General features: G+C 44.2%; 1 protein-coding gene across 3 annotated transcripts in view; it reads left to right on the forward strand.

Moving 5' to 3' along the window:
- adamtsl3 (ADAMTS-like 3) overlaps positions 1-22,382 on the forward strand; it is a 747,154-nt gene that overhangs the window by 69,284 nt on the left and 655,488 nt on the right. The gene's annotated exons all lie outside the window — the stretch shown is intronic.

The raw sequence follows: 22,382 nt of genomic DNA on the forward strand, positions 1-22,382 counted from the left end.
CCCTTAGTGTCTAAACATGTGCCGGTTAGGTGGGGTTACAGGGATAGGGCGGGGGAGTGGGCCTTGGTAGGGTGCCCTATCAGATGGTCAGGGCAGACTCAATGGGCCGAATGGCATCCTTCTGCACTGTAGGAATTCTAGTCTTCAGTAGCATCTCTGGTAATTTGTTTTGCAAATCTATTGCTCTTAGTGTTATTAAAAATGAAGAACTTGTTTGTCTTCCCTTTCAACTTATTAATTTGGAATGTTTGACCATTAGTTTTTATTTTCTCGACCATAGTGAAGAAAGTCACTGAATCACATTTCTCCGTCATCTTCAATTAGGTCACATTGATTGTTTATTTATTCATTGATGGGTATTACCCATCCCCAAGTTCCCTGAGCTGAATTGCTTGCTGGGTCACTTCAGAGGGCTGTTAAAAAGCAGTCACAATATTGTGGGCTGAAGTCACATACATGCCAGATCTGGTAAAGATGGCAGAATGCCTTCCCTGTTAAACATTAGTGAAGCAAATGGGTTTTTACAACAATACATTTTCAGCTTCAGTGACACAATGGGCCTAATTTAATGCTCTCTCTTATAGCAAGATTGATGGCATAGTGGCATTGAACCAGGGCAATTAATGTCCACTTAAGGGCTTCATCTTGTCACGACTAGTATTTACCCATCGGCAGGTTGGGGGAACTCGCTATGTGGCAGACCCAAAATACAAACCCTATCAGTGTTGGTGGAGGGCTTGCAGAATGTGGTCCCTTATGCAAAGTCATTCAGTGCCTCATCGAGGGTCCTAGTGTCATGAATGGTAGGGACCACTGAGTCCCACCCCCTTCCTTGTTGTCAACCTCCAACCATCACTCACTTGGCCCCTCAGCAATCCTCAGTCTCAGGTAGGTGCAGTACCATCAGCAGCCATCATCCCCCCCAGTGACGTTGCTGAGCTATGCCCAACTACTGGTCGTCACCTCACACTAAATTCCACCAAGATTTTTATTCCAGTTTTATTTGTTGAATTTAAATTTTCCATATGAACTTCTATATTTTGATTATTAGTCCAGGCCACGGGATTACTATCCCAATAATATAATTACGACTCGACCAATCCCCCAACCTTTCTCAAAAGTGAACCAATGCAGCCTCCAGTGTTTGCCTTCTCAAGAGCCACACTACCTCTCTTATGGTGAGCAGAGTTGCATCTACTACTGTACAGGGGAGTCTAAAGAACACCTTTATTGTGCAACAGTACATCCATTTGTAGATCATTTCCTCTGCTACTGTGGCCTACTTGTGCACACCATGTCAGAAGACAGAAAGACAGGACCTTTTTACACAGATAAGTGTTTTCTGGAGCATAAGTTAACAAAGAGTGCTATTTATTTTTTTTTATTATTTATTTTTTTTAAATTTAGAGTACCCAATTATTTTTTCCAATTAAGGGGCAATTTAGCGTGGCCAATCCACCTAACCTGCACATCTTTTGGGTTGTGGGGGCGAAACCCACGCAGACACGGGGAGAATGTGCAAACTCCACACGGACAGTGACCCAGGGCCGGGATTCGAACCCGGGTCCTCAGCGCCGTAGGCAGCAATGCTAACCACTGTGCCACCGTGCTGCCCTACAAAGAGTGCTATTTATGTCTCTCTCTGAAATTAATTAAGTTTCTCAGATATAGAAGTTTGTAAAAACTGATTGCTATCATTGTTATATTTTTAAAAGGATGTGAGTGCTCCTTGACACTTAACATTTTTAAAATTGAAGGCACTTTAAAGTTAGATGAACATGAAATTGTTTTAATAACTAGCAGGAATGCTTCTGATTTTTGAAAAGAATTTGAAAAATGAAAATTAACTCCTTATCGAAGGGGCTGTTTATATCCTGTTCGACTGTGAAAATATTAATGCAGCATTGCAGTATTATATACCTTCAGATGATTGCTTACTGAAAAAGTTCCCCCAAAAATTCAGTCATTATTAAATTTAAATGGTTTGGTGTCTCTAAATAGTTCTACCTGCTCATAAATTGAGGCCCAGTTTCCATAGGCCCAACCATCTTTAGATCAGTGCACTGAAGATAAATCCCAGGCTCTGGGTTGCTAAGCATCTTGGATTCTCCGAGGTTCTCCCGAGATTAAACTTGTTAGCAACCCAGAAGAAGAATCATAGGACGGGATATCCATCCTTCCCCCACCCCCGTGGTGTTTTTTTGGGGGTGAACGGAGATGGCCCGCCATTAGCCATTGGTGGGATGTCTACGCCGTTATGCATGGCTCACCCCGTCCCTCCATCGGGGAACCTACCAAGGAAGGTTACTTTTGGAACATCCCACCAACAGGAAGGGCTGGAAAATCCCACTCATAGATATTTTCTTCTTTCATTTCACCCTGACCAGACTCTCAACCAACAGAGGTGCCGGTGGGTAATAACAACACTATTGTTGGCAGGTTGTCATGTTGAATAACTAACGACTGGGGGGTGCGTTCGCACAAATGATGAAACCTCACAGAATACATGTTAAATAGTGTTTTATTCTCCTTCATGCCTCGACCTATATTTCTTGAGAAGAACCTGCCCATAATGCATTCACATCAGAACTCAGGACAATAGATGTAAATGGCATCCTTCCCCTGAACATAGGTCGTGACCAGAATGGTGACTGATTTTTGGGGGAATACAATATAATATGTTATTTATTGCAATGTTATTGAGATTGGTTGATTTTGTGCAATGTAATTCAAAACCAAAGCAGAAATAATCAATTAAAATCAGGAAAACAGACATAACAGACCAATTGAAACACCAACTTCAAAATTATATATGTATATACGTTGGGACATGACTTGTGGATTATCGGATTATCAGCAACTTTTATTTAAAATTATCAATAAAATGGCTCGGAGCTGTAACGGTTTTGTCAGAGGGAACATTTCCTTTAAAAATCATCTACTGCAATCTACACAAAAGGAAACCAACAGTTTGACTGGAAATGAATTTTCCTACTGTACATGGTGATTTTTGCAATAAAAGTCATTAAAACAGACCCAAAGCATGTTGAAACAATTGTGCAAAAGCCAACTCGGAATGCCCTCCTCAGTTAACCTCTTCAGACCCTTTGTGTGGGCGACCCGAGGTGCGAGCGTCAAACCGTTCCATCGTGATCGTGGAGCACTGACACTTCACAGCGTGATATTCTTCAACAGAAGTTTGAACACGGCACATAAAATAAAAGGTTGCAATGGTATCTGCGTTCCAACAATTCTGAAATTGGAAAGTTCTACAATAGACAATCGAGAATTATGTTTACAGGGCATGCTGTACTTAGTAATGAAAATACCCATGTAATTGGTTTCATTTAAGCCGGGGCCAAGATATTTGTCTTTTTGGCTGAAATTAAGAAGTTAAAATTTTGTTGCCTGGCAAATGTTGTAACCAAGGGGAATGCAACTTTATGAGCTTTGTTTTTGATGACAGAAATACTGAATTATTGTAGTTATGTTCTGCTTTATTTTAAATCTAAAATAGAGTTAAGGATAGGTAATATTTTATCTTTCAATGACAAGGCTGCTTAATGTTACGGCCAAAGTTCACGCTGACGGGGTCATTCGGCCTCACCGACGGCGCACCCCCCCCCCCCCCCTGCTGTAGGTTTCCCGTCAACATGGGGTGGATTCAGTGGAAAATTCCATTGACGGCGCCAAGCCCAGAAGATCCCCCCACAGTCCAACGGTGGTCGCCTCCCTCCGCAGAGAAATATGTCACAGGGAGGCAGAGAATATCACCCTACATCCCACCATTTCCCCCTTCTCTAACTGTTGAATATGTCAGGAGGTTAGTTTAACTTAAGTATAGTACATAATTTTCAGGGCAGCACGGTGGCCTAGTGGTTAGCACAATCGCCTCACGGCGCTGAGGTCCCAGGTTCGATCCCGGCTCTGGGTCACTGTCCGTGTGGAGTTTGCACATTCTCCCCGTGTCTGCGTGGGTTTCGCCCCCACAACCCAAAAATGTGCAGAGTAGGTGGATTGGCCATGCTAAATTGCCCCTTAATAGAAAAAATAATTGGGTAATCTAAATTTATTAAAAAAAAAGTATAGTACATAATTTGCAAGAGTTGCCCATCCTGGTTTGAATTGGAACCAAAAGTGTGGCAGCTAACTGCTCCCTGGTGCATTTTCCATGGCAACATCTCTACCAGAGTCCACTTGCACTCTCTTCTCATGCAGTATAAATAGTTGTTCCCTTGACAATTCTTGCAAATTCTGTCCTGATGAGTGCAAGAGAAAAAGATTTGACAGCATGTCTCTTTTTCCAGCAATTCTCAAGTTTAAAAGACCACTACCAAATGACTATTAAGTGAAGCATTCAATATTTCCCTCAGTTCACTAGAGTTGCCTTGTAAGTAATACCTATAGTACCAGTATATACAGGAAATCATTGTTGTAATGCGAAACACAATGAAGAGTTTCCTGTAAGTTTAATTAAGCAGAAGAGGAAGACTGACCATTTATGCTTACCTCTTATTGTGAATTGAGAATCGGGATAATGACCACTGATTTCCTGTTGTAAGTGGTGCATATATTTCAATAGGCAATGAATGAGTTATAGATACTATGTCAATGGAGATTGAACATTTATTAATGTGACATTCTAAAAGAACTGTTTCATATTAATTCACAGTATCTTCATTTCAGTGTAAATGTAAGTCTACTTGTGACAATAAAGATTATTATTATTATAATATTACATAAAGCAGCAGTTTTGTAATGCAGTAAGTCGGTCAGCATCTGTAAAGAGAAAAATGCAAGTAAATGTTTGACATCTATTTTCAGGAAGTCTTAACAGAGGGAAGTGAGGTAGAAAGGTGGAGAGTTGTAGATCAGGAATTCCAGGGCTTAGGTCCAAGGCAATTGGAGGCGCAGTCACTAATGCTCGAACAATTAAAATCGGGGATGCTCAAGAGGCCAGAATTAGATGAGTACAGCTGTGTTCTCCCAGCGGGCGGGACAGTGGCACAGTGGTTAGCATTGCTGCCTCACAGCTCCAAGCATCCGGATTCAATTCCGACCTTGGGTGACTGTCTGTGTGGAGTTTGCACATTCTCCCTGTGTCTTTGTGGGTTTGCTCCGGTTTCCTCTCACAGTTCAAAGATGTGCAGGTTAGGTGTCTTGGCCATGCTAAACTGTCCCTTAGTGTCCAAATGTTAGATGGGGTTACAGAGATGGGGTGTCAGAGTGGCGGTAGGTAGGGTTAGGTGCAGGTTAGGTGGATTGGCCATGTTAAAATTGCACCTTAGTGTCCAGGGATGTGCAGGTTAGGTGGTATTACGGGGATAGGGAAGTGGAGTGGGCCTAGGTAGGATACACTTTCGGAGGGTCGGTGCAGACTCGATGGGCCAAATGGCCTCCTTCTGAACTGCAGGGACTCTATGTTTCTACTTTTTTTGATCTCCCAATGTTTTTGCCGTTTGTTTTCCTACAAATCTGTTTACCTTCTTACATTCCAAGACTTTGAGTGGAGCTTTAAAATGTCTTCACTTTTTCAAAAGTCCACAAGACCGCAAGACATAGGAGCAGAATTAGGCTACTCAGCCCATTGAGTCTGCTCCGCCATTCAAGCATGGCATTTATTTTTCTCACCCCCATTCTCCTGCCTTCTCCCCATAACCCTTGATCCCCTTGTTAATCAAGAACCTATCTAGCTCTGTCTTCATGACACCCAGTGATTTGGCCTCCAGACTCCTGCGGCAAAGAGTTCCACAGATTCAACACTCTGGCTGAAGAAATTTCTGCTTTAAAGGATCCTCCCTTTGCAGACGATCCTTGCAGAGTCGTGCAGAGCTTTATCTTTACTGAAGCATTGACATTACTTTTTGATTCAATTGATATCTGGCATTGTTCCACTTAGACTCATCTTTGGCATTGGTGAATTTTATCTTTGATCTATGTTAAAACCGACTTTCAGTTTCATCGGGCGGGATTCTCCGGTCTTCTCGGTGCTGGGGCCGGTGCAAATGAGAACAGAAAACTTGGCGTTCCAGCCAAAACTCCATTTGCTCTCAGCAAGCGCGGAAGACGTTGGCCAACATGTGTATTGAGCACCATAAATCCTCAGGTGAGGGTGAAGCCAATTGAATGACCACCTCAGTTATTAGGAGACCACTTTGGTTTCAGTCAGCACAAGTTTCATTACTAAGATTGGATTTCATTTATTTGAAGAAACTCGCTATCAGCTTCCAAGTCAGACAGTGAGTTTAATGTGCAAAAAAAGTGACCCCATCCAAAAACGTGTTTTAGATTAGCCATAGGGTTAAGGTGAAAAATTGATTCATACACTTCTTAGTAATGAATAATCGCACGTCAATAGTGTTTTCTTGACCAGACGGAATGGAGCTAATGCTGAGACATATTGACAAATGCATTTTATTTAGTGCTCCCAGACATTTGAGCTTGTCAACCACAATGAAGCTCAAGCTGTGTGGCTCGCTGCTTGCCAGGTTTCAATGCATTGTCAGATCATTAATTTCATTGTCCAGCTAATGCTGGCACATTTGTGAGAATCACGTTGACAAAATAAAAACTGGGCAAGAAAGGAACATTTGGGCAAACCTCGACAAGCTGCTAAGTGAAAGCTGAAGGCTGCAATTATGGAAACTACTCAGGACTTTGACTGAAGATTCAATTCATTGTGTGCTGCGACAAACACATGCAGCACACAAGTTAGCCAGCCAGTGATCTGCGTGCTTTCATTCAATGGTAGGCAGGACAGCTGTCTAGCAAATGGAAGAGCCAGTGATATCAATTATTTCTCTTCCCAAGGTGAAGCCAGCTGTGGAGTACAGAATCTGTGATCAGATGGAAGGTACTCGATTGTACTGTCCTGTCCCTTTCGTTAGTTTGATAAGATGAATCGTCATTTCAATATTGCTGAAGAGAAACATGTTACCAAAGCTTTTCATCTGGCAGTCTTCAGGACAAATGCAAGAATGCCAAATTTCAAATAATTACAACAATCTATACTAAAGGATAAAAAGGCTTACCAACAGATCAGCACCCTTTTCTCCTGTTGTATAAATTCTTGTGATCATTTGAAACTTGGCATTCTTGTGCTTGTCCTGATGAGTGTAAGATGAAAAGCTTTGACAACATGTCTCTCTTTTCAGCAATATTCAGGTTTGTACTAACAAATGACTATTTCAGTAATTTTAAATTAATCTCGATGATTTCATCTTTTTAAGTCATTTTAAAGTGTGCAGTCTTGCATTTATCTTTATTGGCATATAATGAATTTGCAGCACGAGCTCTAAACCTGGAGAGAAAAGCCTCGGCTTCCCCAATACCTAGTCAGTGATGACAAATATCTGATATCACTGGGCCATATGGATTGCTTGATTTATGAACCCCACTAAGTCCCAATTAGAGTGCTACAATTGATTACATCCCCTGGATGCTACCATGTGAATCCTGTTTGAATGCACACACCAGTGGATGTTGGTACGCATCTGTCCAGCCCAACTGTTCTTTTAAGTGACACATCGCCACTTTTGAAAATGAAACGTTGGTGAGGAAAATCTGTCAACTACTGCCAATTCAAGGTACCATCAAGGATAATAACGTTTTTTGAAAAAAATGTATTGCATCTGGAGTTAATGGGAATAAAATGCGAGGCTAAATGATTGTTACCGGATTAAGCTATTTTTATATTAGTCAGTTGAATCAGTGGTTTGGAGAGCAGCAAGCAAACCGCATGTGTTGGCCCGATGTGAGTTGCCTTTCTACAAACAAGAATGTATGACAATATTGCAACAATATGGCTTTCATTTCGTTATGATTGAGGTCTAGATGTGGAATCATTCCTCACTTGAACATGATAATATCTGTATGGACTTAGCTGAATTATTTATGGAACTTCAATAGAAGCAATGACAGCTGTGCACTCCCATCGCAGCTTTCATGGAGGTATATTGCTTCTTGAATTGCCTCATAATCCAGAGTGTTATAAAGGGAGTTATCTGCAAAATTCTCAGCGAAGGACCTTTTTTGTCTTTCACTGAAACCTGGCTTGAGACTACAGGTTGAGACGCTCGTAATATGGAAAATGCTAACAAGTCTAATTACATGCCTGCTCTTAAATGTCCGCTGTTACTTTTGAAACACAATAATAGAAAGCAATGAACAAGAATATGCAATCTGTGATATGAAATACAATCTTCATTCTGAAAATATTATCAATTAAATGATAGCAGCAAGCAATTTTAATACTTCATTTATTTTTGGCGCACTGATCTCTGTGATGTCGAGTTACTTGTGGAGAACCAAGACCCAATGTGATTTTTCATATAAAGTGTAGTTGGACCATGAGATGTAGGGGCAGAATTAAACCATTTGACCCATCGAATCTGCTCTCCTGTTCGATGAGATCTTCGCTGATCTTGTGTGATATTCCTCAGCTCCACCTTCCCGCCTTATCCCTATAACCCATAGTTGGAAGTCAGGACATTAGCGGAAGATTTAATTCAGTTGCCACTCTGAGATCCTGTATCTTGACCATATTTTTATATCATACTTTGATTTTGATATTATATAGTAAAAGAGCAAAATATTCAGAAATTTGAGAAGCAGAGAAACAGTTACTGGAGAACAATAATTTCTATTCAGCACTGGTTAAGATGTTAGTACATTCCAAACTGAGGCATTACAACGCATCCATTGGTGAGAAGGTATGATTACCATGTAACCAGTTTACATTGGCAATTTTCATCATATGTATGGACATAGCAATTTATCATGGAAAAGTTGGAAGGATAGAAGATTTCAACATGTGGAGAAAAATATAGAGTTTGGCAGTGCCATTTTGCATTAAAGGGGTTGTAGTGCCAATATAGAAACGTTGTGGCAGGATGGTTTTGATTCTACGGGACTCCTTTCAGTTTAAAATGTTACAACTTTTGTGTTTTAATATAAACACAATTCAGCCAATGTTAGTGTTCACAAACCAGGATTAATCATCTTGATGTACAGTTGTTTTGTCTCGACTGAATGCACCCACCCCCCCATCAAATTCCTCTTATTTTCACAAAGGCATTAAAACTAATCAACTTAAAATATATATGGCAGAGGAGAGGGCAGTTTAGATACAAGCACATTAGCTACTCATGCAGTAACTTTACCGAGAGTGAGTTTTAACCTTTGGATGGTGTGTTTTTTGTATTGTTCTCTGGATGAGGTGTAATGCTGATAAGGCTGCTGATCCCCAGTTGCTTTGAGAGGTGGATGTGGGCCTCTTTCCTTGTCATTTGAGTGGTTTATTTGGCCACTGCGGTGGGAACATAAACTATAGTGTTGGACTGGAGTCAGGGCTGATCCCCAATGGGAGCATGGTGCGATCAGTAAATTTACCAGATAGTTTAATTGTGCTTGCAAATCTCTGTTGCTGCATATACATTTATTAAAATAAAGAATTGGACATGTTGCCTCGTGTTCCTGCTCCATTTGCTTCACTCCTGAGATTGTGGCACTTCTGTTGCAGACATTGGTCATAACATAAATACAAATAGAAAGCAGTTGTGGAACAGTTTCCAACTTTTAAACTTTTCTGTGCATGCTTTCAAGTCAAGTTTGTGAAATAAAATTGATTGCATGTGTAATAGGATTTATGATACAGAGTGCATTGGCAGCAGTGGTACTTGAGTGAATTTCTTTTTAGAAGAAGAGATAAATTGTGCCAAAATAAATGATGAAAGCTGGTTAGAAATATCTGAAGTAATAAATAATTCAACTGGAATATATGCCCAATATACTGTCACTTTGATAAATGGGCCTTGGATCTCATCTATCATCAAACAGATCAATAATAAATAAATTTTTTATCCAAGAATAACATGATTCTAGCCATGCAGGAGAAAAAAATCTAAATGTTCAGGAGAGGTAGGTGAAGGGAATCTTTAGCTGACATAATCATTTGGTGCCAGAGAAACAAATAAATGTGCTTGTCGACTGCAATCTCTTTCCGTTTTATGTTACAACTAGCTTCTGTGGGAAACTTTCCTGTCGTGATTTCAATGACGCTGCTTTCTTTCTTGTAAGTGGATAGGTTAACTAAAGTAGTGATGGGCAGAACAGTGGTTAGCACAGCTGCCTCACGGCGCCTTGGTCCCAGGTTCGATCCCGGCTCTGGGTCACTGTCTGTGTGGAGTTTGCACATTCTCCCTGTGTTTGTGAGGGTTTTGCCCCTACAAACCAAAGATGTGAAGGGTAGTTGGATTGGCCTTGCTAAATTGCCCCTTAATTGGAAAAAATGAATTGGATACTCTAAATTTATAAAACAAAACTGAGGTGGTGATGCCCAAAACCTGGAGAATCCTTCAGACTGGGACAAACACTCAATAAATGAATTTGACAATAATTCAATCATGCCATAAGTTAGTCCAAATATGCTATGCAAAATACCGTGGATGCTGGACATCTGGAATAAAGACAGAAGTGCTGGAAAATCTCAGCAGGGCCAGCAGCATGTGTGTGTGGAGAGAGAAAAACAGAATTGATGTGTCAAAGCCAATGTAGCTGCTCTTGGGAATGTTGGAGATACTAAGTTTTTGTTATGCATCAAGCAAAGAGCATCTGTTTTACCAGAAATGATGGGTTGAATTCACTAATCATTGCAATAAAGCAAGGTCTTCTGTTTAGACATGCTAAAATGTAATTCTATTAAAAAGGAACATAGGAAATTGGAGCAGAAGTAAGCAATGCAGCCCTTCGAGCTTGCTCCGCCGTTCAATCAGATCATGGTTGATCTCTTCCTGGTCTTAAATCCGCCTCCCCACCTGTTGCTCATATCCCTTTAACTTTTTTTAAAAATCAGAAGTATATATGTCTATAAAGCAAAGAGGTTCTTTAAAAGAGGTTGGTCAAGTGAGTTGTTTGTATAAGCATAAGTCAGATCATGCATTCCATGTTTCTGTTTTGTCACGTGAGAAAGGGGGCTAAGTTAAGAATAAATCACAAAGCCATTGGAATGGGGGCACGGGGCGTACAGAAATTTATAACTGAGGCGCACGCTCAGCTTTTCTGAGACTTTGCTTTAAATCCTGAAAATTCTGTTGTGACAGAACTGTTACTATTTGGAAGACGACTAACCAACAGTCTCCTTCAAGGGTTTGCTTTTTACTTTTTGAAGTATGGACAGAACAAAGCAATTCTTGAAACCAGGTCCTGAAAGTATCCTGTCACTTGTGCAACAGTTCATTACCGAAACACCATGTCCAACTCCACCTGAAATTACCACAAACTCAGCTGAGAGCTTTCAACTTCCGGGCGTAACCAATCACATTAAAGTGGAAGACGTTTGTGTTGATGCAATACAGCACAATTAATATGTTATCGCGCTGCACATTTAGCACTAAATCCATGTCACCTGAAACATGAATTTTAGTCATATAATGAACAATAAATCCAGTATCAGCACTGCTTCTGGGTGAATCAGTAAATGGGCAAACTGATGGTGGAGTAATGCTGGGCATCTACAGTATAAAACTTTGAATTTTCCATTCCAATATCTGTAGTTGCATTATGTTGGGCCAGATTTATTTGGTAACCTACCATATATGCACTGATTTTGAATCCCTACGCATTGAATGCGAACATTTTATACAGCTACAGAAGTCAAAAAATTGTAAAACAAAGGTGTATAATTCTGTGTTTGTTGATCAATGTTAAACTGCTCTCATTATATAAATGGTAACGGAAGGACATTTTGTAGTTACAAGCCACTTCTGCACTCACTTATCAAATTTCTTTCGTCTCACCTCAGAGCAAAATGAACATTAACATTTAGCTTTTTAAGCAGGATGCCTACCCATCAAACAAGAAATGAACGCTTGTGCACACTGCATGACAAAATGATCCAGACCTTCCTACAGTTAGCTGTCATCAATCTCCACATCTCCACATCAACAGCCTCCACATCTTTGGGTGGTGGGAGGAAACCGGAGCACCCGGAGTAAACCCACGGAGAAAGTGCAAACTCCACACAGGCAGTCACCCAAGGTCGGAATTGAATCTGGATCCCTAGAAAGGAGATAACCCGAGGGACATTCTTTGCTGCTGGAAATGTGCATGAGGTCCCAAATATGTACACACACCACAGAGAGCACACTGACTGAATAACAACAGACTGCCTCATGCTGTATGTTTTTTGTTACTGGTGCAAGTACAACTAGTAATTTTCCCGCCACCGTTTAAGCTGCATTTAGAATTGGAGAAGCAAAATTGTCACTGGGATCTTGGAGTGAATTGACCTTTTATGTAATTCATGAGCCTGTGACCGTAACATGGTATTGTTTGCATGTTGCAGTGTCAGAACCGGGACCCTGGGCGTGGCCATTTTCTGCGATATTTATGTTGTTTATTGCCATCTTATGATGCTTAGATATAGTGGGCAATCATAGAACAAAGAATTTTTGCAGTGCAGAACGAGGCCATTCGGCCAATCAAATCTGCACTGATCCCCTGAAAGGGCCCACACCCCTGCCCTACTCCCATAACTCCATGACCCTACCCAGCCTCCACATCTTTGGGTGGTGGGAGGAAACCGGAGCACCCGCAGTAAACCCACGGAGAAAGTGCAAACTCCACACAGGCAGTCACCCAAGGTCGGAATTGAATCTGGATCCCTAGCGCTGTGAGCCAGCAGTGCTAACCACTCTGCCACCATGTCACCCCTCAGCCGGTTAATGACCCCCACCGCACCTCACCCCTTGTGAACCTCTGTCCCACTTGCAGTATGCACAAATCTCTTTACTTCCTCGATATGCTTTTCATTTTATTGGTTTGAACTTAATTCGATCAGCTCAGGTATGCAAGATTGTGGCTGCTACCTGAGATGTGGGCATCGCTGGCATGGCCAGCATTTTTTGTCCATCCCTAATTGCTGTTGATTTGAGTAGCTTGCTCGGCCATTTCAGAGGGCAGTTAAGAGTTGCTGTGGGCCTGGAGTCACATCTAGGCCAGACCCGGTAAGGATGGTAGATTTCCTTCTAAAGGTCATTGGTGAACCAATGGTTTTTATGATAATTGACAGTGGTTTCATGGTTATGATTTTCATTTGTTTTTCATTACTGCGACTAACTTTTAATTCAGTATTTTATTAATTTAATTTAAATTCAACCAGCAGTCGGAGTGGGATTTGAACTCATGTCCCCAGAGCATTCAAGTAACATTATCACTTTGCCTCCAATCCCCTACCCACAGCTTGGGGTTATCCATAAATGGCACCATTTAACTGCACTAGATACAGGAAGGATTCTGACACTAACTGTTGGGAGTCCCACTCATCATTGCTGTCCTCACCACTATATCCTTGCTTCCCGTTAGACTTTCCTTTCTCGTTTGTCAAGTTTTACTGTTCTATGTCTTTTTGATTCACTGACCTGAGTGAGGCTCTCGTATCATTTTTGATGTTTGGGCCTGGATTTCCTTCCTTGGAAAAAGGCAGCAGGATTTGGGAAATGTCTCAGCCCATCCACCTTCATGGGAGGAAGCAAAAGAGTGGCTGTGGGCTGATTTCAGACTACCGAGTGCGAAGACTCACCTTGGTGCCATGGGACTTTGTCCCAGTTGAAGTAAGAACACAAAGGCGCTCGTGCCCTCATCCATCATAACCCTTTAAACACTGCTCATGCCCCATCCATGCCTCTTTGCCCCTCACATCCTCAGTGCCAAATTCTGTCCTTCCACCCACCCGCCGTGGTCTCTCATGCTTCCTATGCCAAGCTATGACATGTCCATTCCCATTGACCCATGTAATACTGTCTAGTACTAACGAACCCGATAATGTTTCATGGGATGTGTGAAATTGCTTTGAAACCGAAGTAAATATTTCATAACCTTTTTCTTATATTCAGTCATCCAGGCTCTTTAAAGTACCAAGGGCAATGTGTCCAAGTTTGCAGATGACACTAAGATGAATGGTAAAGCGAAAAGTGCAGAGGATACTGGAAGCCTGCAGAGGGATTTGGATAGGTTAACTGAATGGGCTAGGGTCTGGCAAATGGAATACAATGTTGACAAATGTGAGGTTATCCATTTTGTTAGGAATAACAGCAAACGGGATTATTATTTAAACAATAAAATATTCAAGCATGCTGCTGTGCAGAGAGACCTGGGTGTGCTAGTGCATGAGTCACAGAAAGTTGGTTTACAAGTGCAACAGGTGATTAAGAAGGCAAATGGAATTTTGTCCTTCATTGCTAGAGGGATGGAGTTTAAGACTAGGGAGGTTATGCTGCAATTGTATCAGGTGTTAGTGAGGCCACACCTGGAGTATTGTGTTCAGTTTTGGTCTCCTTACTTGAGAAAGGACGTACTGGCACTGGAGGGTGTGCAGAGGAGATTCACGAGGTTAATCCCAGAGCTGAAGGGGTTGGATTACGAGGAGAGGTTGAGTAGACTGGGACTGTACTCGTTGGAATTTAGAAGGATGAGGGGGGATCTTATCGAAACATTTAAAATTATGAAGGGAATAGATAGGATAGATGCGGGCAGGTTTTTTCCACTGGCGGGTGAAAGCAGAACTAGGGGACATAGCCTCAAAATAAGGGGAAGTAGATTTAGGACTGAGTTTAGGAGGAACTTCTTCACCCAAAGGGTTGTGAATCTATGGAATTCCTTGCCCAGTGAAGCAGTTGAGGCTCCTTCATTAAATGTTTTTAAGGTAAAGATCGATAGTTTTTTGAAGAACAAAGGGATTAAGGGTTATGGTGTTCGGGCCGGAAAGTGTAGCTGAGTCCACAAAAGATCAGCCATGATCTCATTGAATGGCGGAGCAGGCTCGAGGGGCCAGATGGTCTACTCCTGCTCCGAGTTCGTATGTTCTTATGATATGATAAATGATGTTATGAAGATCACATGTACTCATTGGCAACTTTGAAAATATATTTGAACTTGCATATCTAGTGAGAACTGCTACATGCTATTAGATTGCATTCAAAATGGTATTTTAAAAATAATCGTTGATAGGTTGAGATTCATTGGTAAGGCCAGCATTTATTTCTGACCCCTAATTGCCCTGGAGAAGGTGATGATGAGTTGCCTTCCTGAACCGCTGCTGTCCATATCATAGAATCATAGAATTTCCAGTGCTGAAGCAGGCCATTTGGCCCATCGCTTCTGCATAGGCCCATGGAAAGAGCACCCTAGCCAAGCCCACACCTCCACCCTATCCCCGTAACCCCACTTAACCTTTTTGGACACTAAGGGCAATTTAGAATGGCCAATCCAACTAACCCTCACATCTTCGGACTGTGGGAGGAAACCGGAGCATCCGGAGGAAACCCACACACACACGGGGAGAACGTGCAGACTCCACACAGACATTGACCCAAGAAGGGAATCGAACCTGGTACCCAGGAGCTGTCAAGCAACCGTGCTAACCACTATGCTACCGTGCTGCACATGTGGTGTACATCCAAAGTGCTGCTATGGAAGGAGTTTCTGGATTTTGTCCCAATGGCAACATATTTCCAAGTCAGAATGCTATCTAACTTGGAGGGGAAATTGCAGATGGTGGTGTTCCCATGCGTCTGCTAATCTTGTCATTCTAGGTGAGAGCAGTTGAGGGTTTGGAAGGTATTGTTGAAGGAGCCTTGTTGAGTTGCTGCAGTGCATCTGGTAGATGTTACACACTGCTGCCACTGTGTACCAGTGGTGAAGGGAATGAAGGTTTAAGATGTGGATCGGGTGCCAATCAAGCAGGCTGCTTGGACCTGGATGGCATTAAACTTCTGGAGTGTTGTTGGAGCTGCACTCATCCAGGCAAGTGGCGAGCATTCCATCATACTTCTGATATTTCTGACTTGTGCCTTGTAGATGGTGGACAAACTTTGAGGAGTCAGGAGGTGAGTTACTTGTCCCAGAATTCACAGCCTCTGACCCGCCCCTGTAACCGCAGTATTTATATGGCTGGCCCAGTTCAGTTTCTAGTCAGTAGTAAGCCCAGAATGTTGATGGTGGGGGATTCAGCGACGGTAATTCCCTTGAGTGTCATGGGGAATTTGTCAGATACTTTCTTGAAGGGTTCTGTCAGGGACTGAATTTGTGTGTTCGTTTTTTACTGCCTGTGATCATTATGTTGTACACAATATGTCTCAGAGTGGAAATAAAATAAAATAATTCCAGCAGGAAGCTTTTGGCGAGTTTTTATAAATTTTGAAGGTTATTTATTACCACACACTTGCTAACAAAACCATGTCTCACTCGCTCATCTTACACCACTCACACACTCACCAAGATTAGATACGTGGCTCAAAGACTAGAGTGGGAGAGGTGGGTTTCGTTTCCTGAGGCTCTGGCATCAGTATTGGGGGCAAAGTGGGGGCTATACTATTGAGATGGTCGACATCAGAACCATGCTGGGACCAGTGTTCTTGCAAACCGCATAACTAGGGAAATAGATGGAGCTTTGAACTAAATAGAAGTAAGGCAGGGGTTGTGGTGTTTCTGTAGAGGGGATTATAGGCTTACAAATCAAAAGGATATGGCAGCATTACAAGGCAGCTATTTAGGTAATGATACCTGGAGTGTGACAAGAAAGCACAGAGTGTACCTAACCCGCACATCTTTGGACTGTGGGAGGAAACCGGAGCACCCGGAGGAAACCCACGCACACACGGGGAGGACGTGCAGACTCCGCACAGACAGTGACCCAGCCGGGAACCGAACCTGGGACCCTGGAGCTGTGAAGCATTTATGCTAACCACCATGCTACCGTGCTGCCCACAGATGTTTCTGAAAATAGTGACTCACAACAAAAGATACATTCCAGTGAGGACGAAGGATTCCAGGAAGGGGATAAATCGGCCATGAATAACCAAGGAAGTGAAGGATAGTATTAAACTGAAATAAAAAACATACAGTGTTGCAAAGATTAGTAAAAAGCGAGAAGATTGGGAAAGTTTTAAAAACCAACAAAAGATGACACAAAAAAGAGGGAAAGGATAAACTGTGAGGGTAAACTAGTAAGTAATATAAAAACGGACAGTAAGAGCTTCTTTAAGTATGTAAAACGTTACAGCGTGCCCGAAATAAACATAGACCCCTTAGAGAATGAGATTGGGTAAATAATAATCGGAACCAGGAAATGCCAGAGGAGTTAAACAAATGCTTTGCATCCCGAGTCTTCATGGTGAAAGGCACTAATAACATTCCAAACATACTGAATAATCAAGTGGAAAAAGGGGAGGGGGAAATCAACTAACATGACAATCACCAGGAAAAAAGTAGGAGGGAAAATAATCAAAACAAAGCCTAAAGCGGGCGGACAAATAAGGGTCACCATAGCAAAACTTCACTGGGAACAAGATCGGAAGAAGATTCTGAACTGGGCAAGGCACACACGGTCTTCCCTGTGGAAGGCCACTAGATCGAATGTACCAGCACACTGAGGTAGACCTGGCCAAGCATCGTACTGCATTTAATGCAGCCAAGGCAGCCCTATACAAGAGTGGGGTGTGGTTGGGAATGCTGTACCCGGCCAAACTGTGGGTAACCTTCCATGTGAAGGAGTGCTACTTCACCACACCAGCCGAACGCAGACGTGGGTTAGGAAGGCAGCAACAGCTGCAAAAGTAGAAACAAACTCTGTGCAAAGAAAAGAAAAGCACAGTTGCGCGGGACAGACCTGCCTCGCTTTCAACCTAACTTTGAGTCCCAGGAAGGTGGAGGTGAGAGCGATAAGGTGCAGAATCAGGTGAGGGAGGGGGTGGGAAAAAGACAAAGGGTGCGGGAGGATAAGGATCGCTCCCAGGGGAGTGCCATTGCACTAGTGGGCCATCCAGCATAGGGAAGTATGGGCAAGGGGGTGGGCTGCGGCACAGCTCCTGATAGGGAGGGAATGCCTGGCAGAAGGGGGGGATGTGAAACGAGGGGGGAAGGGCATGAAGGGGGGGGGGAGAGTGAGGGGGCAGCCACAGGGATACGTGGGGGTTAGCGCGGAGAGGAGACAGAAGTGGGAGACAGACCCAAGAGGGAGAATTAGGGGTTAGGAAGGAAGGCTGGGTAGAATGATGGCTGTGACAGGTCACACATGATGGCAGTGAAAACAACAATGACAGAAACGACCATCTTGGCGGACCCCCAAACAAAGGGAAAGCTCGGAGTGTAGGGGCACAGCCACATTGAGGAAATGGTAATGGTGGCCATCATAGCTGCTCCCTCGACAAAATGAAACCCCGGAGTGCAGGGCCGCAGCCACATGGTGAGCACGGTGTCCTCGGCCATCTTGCATGGCCCCCAAACAAAGGGAAACCCCAGAGTGCAAGGATGAATGGTTGACCCAGCAAGAGGAGGGGGACAGAAACCATCCCATCACCTGGACCGTCAGGGGACTTAAAGGCCCAGTGAAAAAATCCAGAGTCTTCACCCACCTGAGAAGTCTGAGGGCCGATGTTATCATCCTCCAGCAGACACACCTGAGGGAGAATGACCAACTGTGGGGGGAAAGAAGCTGGGTGGGTCAGACATACCAATCGTGTTACGGGATCGAGGGCGAGGGGGGTAGCCATGCTACCAAACAAGAGGACAGCCTTCACGGCGAGAAAGACCATTACAGACCCAGGGGGGATGGTATTTCTTGGTTGGTGGTGCCCTGGAAGGGGTCCTCCCAGTGGAGGCTGGACACAGTGCTCCTTGCTGAGAAAGCATTTTGCGATGCGATATCACAGGCCATAGACGTGCATATTACCAACAACCAGAACAGAGAGGTCTCACCGTCCGCATTCTGGGAGGTGCTGAAGGCGGGGATCAGGGGTGGAAATTATTGCATTTAAGTTGCGCAAAGGCAAGAAGGAGAGGGCAGCCTTGCAACAGCTGGTTGACTTGGTATTGGAGGTGGACCAGCGGCCCCAACTGTGGAACTACTGGCGGAGATACAATTAAAACAAATGGACTTTGACCTGCTCTTCACCGGGAAGGCACCTGCTCTGCCAGACACAAGGAACCTTTTTATGAGCATGGAGAAAAAGCCAGCCACCTGCTGCAGAAGCAGGCAGCCACAGGGGAAATAGCTCAGGCCAAAGACAAGTGTCGCAGGGCCAGAACAGATGAATGAAGCCTCAGCAACTTTCTACTGAGGGCTGTACACCTATGAGCCACCGGAGGGGTACTCAAAGATGAAACAGTTGCTTGACGGACTGGACATGGCGGTCGTGGGGTAAGATAAGAGACGAGGCCTGGAAGCTCCATTAGAATTGAGGGAAGTATTAACTCCATGGAGTCAGGGAAGGCGCTGGGGCCAGATGGATTCCTGGCAAACTTCTACAAATAATATGCGGCTAGCCTCGCATCTGCGGGAGATGTTCGCAGGCTCGCTAGCAAGGGGTACCCTGCCACCAATACTGGCCCAAGCTTCAATATTGCTGATACCCAAAAAAGACAAAGACCCGTTTGAATGGAAGTCTTACAGACCCATCTCACTCCAGGCCCTGGCGAGTTGGCTGGAGAGCTGTGTACCAGAGGTGGTCGTGGAGGACCAGATGGGCTTTGTCAAGTGCAGGCAGCTAACAGCAGACATCAGGCATCTGCTGAATGTGATAATGACCCCATCCGGGGAGAGAACACCAGAAGTGATCATCTCTCTGGATGCAGAAATGACGTTCGACAGAGTTCAATGGAACCACCTGCTAGAGGTACTCGAACGGTTTGGGTTCAGGCCAGGGTTCACCTCCTGGGTGAAACTACTGTACAATTTTTCCGTGACGAGCGTAAGGACACACGCTACCAGCTCTAGATACCTTCCCTGCCACCAGCTCTAGATACCTTCAACTGCACAGAGGAACGAGACAGGGATGCCCTTTATCCCCACTACTGTTTGCCCTAGAAATCAAGCTACTGGCAATCGATCACCCTCAAAGCAATGAAGGGGTGAAGAGATAGCTGGAGGGGAAAGAGAGAGCATAGAGTTTAACTCTATGCGGATGACCTGCTCCTCTACATATCTTGAACGCCTGCGCCAGCATGGAAGGGATAATGAAACTCCTAAAGGAGTTCGGAGTCTTCTCAGGTTACAAGCTTAACCTGAGCAAGAACAAGATTTTCCCTGTGAACCCACAAGGCAGAGGGACGGCGCTGGGGGCACTGTCATTCAAATGGGCCCAGACTAAATTCCGCTACCCGGGGATCCAAATAGCCCATGACTGGACAAGGGCCCACAAATGGAACCTGTCGAGTCTGGTGGAAGAAGTTAAAAATGGACCTTCACAGGTGGGAGCGGAGTGGGTGAGGATGGAGGCGAGTTCCTGTGCAGGGATGTCCCTCCGAGCACTAGCCATTGCATTCCCATCTTCCTTGGCCAGATACTCGAATAGCCTAGTGGTGGTAGCCATGCTCCGAATGTGGTTCCAAATAAGGCAGCACTTTGGTCTAACTAATGTTTACCATGGCCCACATCTTCAACAATTACAGGTTTACTCCTGCACCAATGACTCCTTCTTCAAAAGGTGGAGACAAGACGAGGCTCTTTGATGGTTAGGGCCATGTACACAGATGGTAGAATAATGACCCTGGAGGAACTCATGGAGAAGTTTCAGCTCCCGAGAGGAAATAACCTGAGGTACATTTCGGTCATAAATGTCCTGCGCAAAGAAATGCGCCCCCCCCCCCCCCCCCCCCCCCCCCCCCCACCCCCGGGACGAGACAAGGAAAATTGGGAGGAGGAACTAGGCATGGAGATAGGGGGAGGACTCTGGATCGGAGCGCTGAACAGGGCAAACATCACCTCCACGTGCGCAGGGCTTAGCCTCACGTAGCAAAAGGTGGTACACAGAGTACACCTAACCACGACTTGAATAAGCAGGTTCTCCCGAGAGCTGGAGGACAAATGCAAATGGTGCCAGGGAGGCCCAGCCAACCACACCCAAATGTTGTTGTCAGGTACTGGACACCCTTCTTTGAGGCCACGTTCAGGGTTGTGGGGGTGAGCGTGGAGCTGTGCCCAAGAGTGGCGATCTTTGGGGTCTCGTATCAGTCAGAGAACTTCATGGGGAGGAGGCCCGACCCGTCATGCTAGCCTTTGCCTCTCTGATCGCCGAGCGGAGAATCCTGCACCGCTGGTGATTAGCAGATCCAGCCAAGGCTGCAGGCATGTTGTCTGACCTGGCGGTATTTCTCAGGCTGAAGAAAATAAAATTCTCCACCCTCGGATCAAAAGAGGGCTTCCTCAGGACATGGAAGCCATTCACCAACTTGTTTAAAGACCTGTTCTTGGCCAGCAACCAAGAAAGTAGCGGGGAGGGTAGTAGGGGTGGGAGAGACGCGGGACTAGCCGTGGAACAGAAAGGGGAAAGAAAGGTGGGGGTGGGGGGGGGGAACGAATGCATGAAGTGGAACATGAGGGACAAGCAAGAAGGACAGAAGTCGGCTCGTAGGCAAGTTAAGGACCGAGCCAAACTGTACATAATGTCTGTAAATACATGCCTTGACCATGTTCGAGAATGTCAAATATGTAAGAAAAGTACAGCTGGTAAAGCGGGGGGGGGGGAGAGGGGGGGGGGGGGAGGGGGGGTGGTCACAGGCACTGCTGTTGTTGGGTGCTCTTCTATGTGAGTCTATGTGTAGGTTTGTGTTGTGTTGTAAATTGTTGGATGCAAAATATGAAAACTCAATAAAAATATTTTCAAAAACAAAAAGAAGAATGAGGGACGATCTTATTGAGACAGAGGATTCTCAGGGAGCTTGACAGGGGCTGAGAGGATGTTTTCGCTTGTGGGAGAGTCTAGGACCAGAGGACATAATCTCAGAGTAAGGGGTCGCCCATTTAAACCAGTGAATAGGAGGAATTTCTTCTCTCAGAGAGTAATGAATCTGTGATATTCTTTACCACAGGCAGCTGTAAAGGTTGGGTCGCTAAGTATGTTCCAGGCTGAGATATTCAGATTTTTAATCAGGAATGGAATGCAGGGTTATGGGGTAAAGCGGGAAAGTGGAGTTGAGAATGATATCAGATAGCAGAGCAGGCTTGATGGACCAAAGGCCTCCTTCTGCTCTTCACTTTATCGTCTAATGATCCTCTGCCCAGATTAAGGTAAAGTAATACAGTTGCAACTTGTAATCATCTCAGTCCCCTTCATTTTGGGCCTGTTGTTTCCTTGTTGGAGATGATGCTTTAAAGTTGAATTGAACCACAGTAAGCGACGAGGTTTCTTTAGGTTGAATGTCTAGGAGGTTGGCTCTCAGGTAAACTTGAAGTTTGAAGAGGTTGAAAACAGGCTTTCTAACACTTTCAAGGTATTGCTGTTTATTACCGAGCGGAGAACCCTGCTAGGCTGGTGATCGGCAGCATCACCCAAGGCTGCAGGTATGCTGTCTGACCTGGCAGAATTTCTCAGGCTGGAGAAAATAAG

This window comes from Scyliorhinus canicula, chromosome 12, assembly GCF_902713615.1.
Source record: "Scyliorhinus canicula chromosome 12, sScyCan1.1, whole genome shotgun sequence".
NCBI classification, from domain to species: Eukaryota; Metazoa; Chordata; class Chondrichthyes; order Carcharhiniformes; family Scyliorhinidae; genus Scyliorhinus; species Scyliorhinus canicula.